The sequence below is a fragment of the Rhagoletis pomonella genome, unplaced genomic scaffold (assembly GCF_013731165.1).
Source record: "Rhagoletis pomonella isolate Grant_MI unplaced genomic scaffold, Rhpom_1.0 Rhpom_scaffold_00008, whole genome shotgun sequence".
In the NCBI taxonomy this organism is placed as follows: Eukaryota; Metazoa; Arthropoda; class Insecta; order Diptera; family Tephritidae; genus Rhagoletis; species Rhagoletis pomonella.
Genome location: NW_023458562.1, coordinates 32,186,483 through 32,188,238, shown reverse-complemented (window position 1 = coordinate 32,188,238; position 1,756 = coordinate 32,186,483).

Genomic DNA, 1,756 nt, shown 5'->3' with positions numbered 1-1,756 from the left:
AGGAAAGATAAAGCCATATTAAAAAATAATGCAAGAAAAGAAAAAAAAAACCGTACTTAAGAATTATATTCGTAGTTAGCGAAAAGTTAAAAAATTGATTCATGATTAGAAATATGTACATTAGACCGTAGCAGAAAAAAATTCGCCATACCTCCCGAAGTATGTAGTATTTTTGCAAGGCAATTTCGAAAGAAAAAGCTTTTTTGGCCGAACGTAGGGGTCGGCTTTTTAAACTTTTCGTCATATATTTGGCATTGACAGTAACGTACCACCCTAATTAAAGCTCGCCAAAAATCATTAAACTTTTGCAAAGGTTTTTTTTTCTGAATGTGGAAATCGCGTTTTTACATGTTTCGTCATATCTTGGGCATTTACAGCCGTTTCTCGAAGCATGATACATCGATGTTTTTGTCTCGAGGAGAACTTTCTTTTGTTCCAAAGTTCAGTAACCGCAAGTACCCCGTTCTAGTACTTGCCCACCAGATCCAAGTTCCTACCGCCTTTTGCTAAGGAAGTATGTATTTAGACTATTTCAGTAGAACTATGTATTTGAAAAATAAAATAAAATTTATTGCCAAAGTAGGTGTCACCGAAAAATGTCAAAAAAGCGATCCCTAGGATCAACCAAATTTTGGTTGGCGAATTTTTTTGCTTGCTTGCGAGATGGTACAGTCTAATATCGAAGAATTTTTGTTTATTTCCATCATAAACTCAATAAAAATTCGTTCGGTAGTTGTTCTATCTATGTACATAAATAAGTTTATAGACAACAACAAAATACAAATTAGACTACCGATTTATACCAATTCAAATATTCATTTTTAATATGTTTGCACTCGCTAGCTAAATATGGAAAAAGTACTTGGAAGCTCGTGCAAATCGTGACCATATCACGTGACTATTTATTGCTGAGAGTAATGGCAAAGTTTTTTCGAAATAAAAATTTGTTGTTTAGCACTACTATTGTGATTAATACAGTAAACCTATCCTATTTTCCTAGGAATATGACAAACTTTGTGAGCAATAATATCGCTAATCACCTTACTGATGGCTCATTAATACATATGAATACATATATGTGTATACCTACACGTACATATGTACATATTTCCAAGTTCGAAGTAAGAAAGTACAAAAATGATAGCTGAGGGATTTACATAAACTTGAAATTCCGAGAAATGCAATCTTATTAATATACTCATAAATAGCTAGATACAGCGAAAAAGTATGTACTTCACTTCGGCAAATACTTATTGAAATCGGAGACCGCGATTTCCTTAAGCAATCGTGTGCCTTGTCTGTATTCCAATTTTTACCCTTGTGAGTTTTCTAAATGTTGTATATGAAGAACTTTACATAATAATAATAATAGATTGATTACACATATGTTAGTGTTGGGCGGAGCTTCTCCTCCGATTTCACACAAAGAGCAAGGACTTACAGTTTTACGCCGACTAGGAACGGCGAATGTATTTTAATGAGAAGCTGTTTTTTAAGGCAGAAATGCACTCGGAGGTTTGCCATTGCCTGCCGAGGGGCGACCGCTGTTAAGAAAAAAACCTTTTTTCTATATTTTTTTGCGATGTTGCTTTGACCAGGGCAGATTCATCTAGCAAACTCCGTTCAGAACATTTTTTAACACGCATCCTGTGACCTTGCCAGTTTCTTATTTTGTTGAGAGTAGTTTCCCGTTTCATATCGAAATCCTCAATTGCCAAAAAATGTCCATTGTATGCAGTCTAGGCGCTCTTGAAAG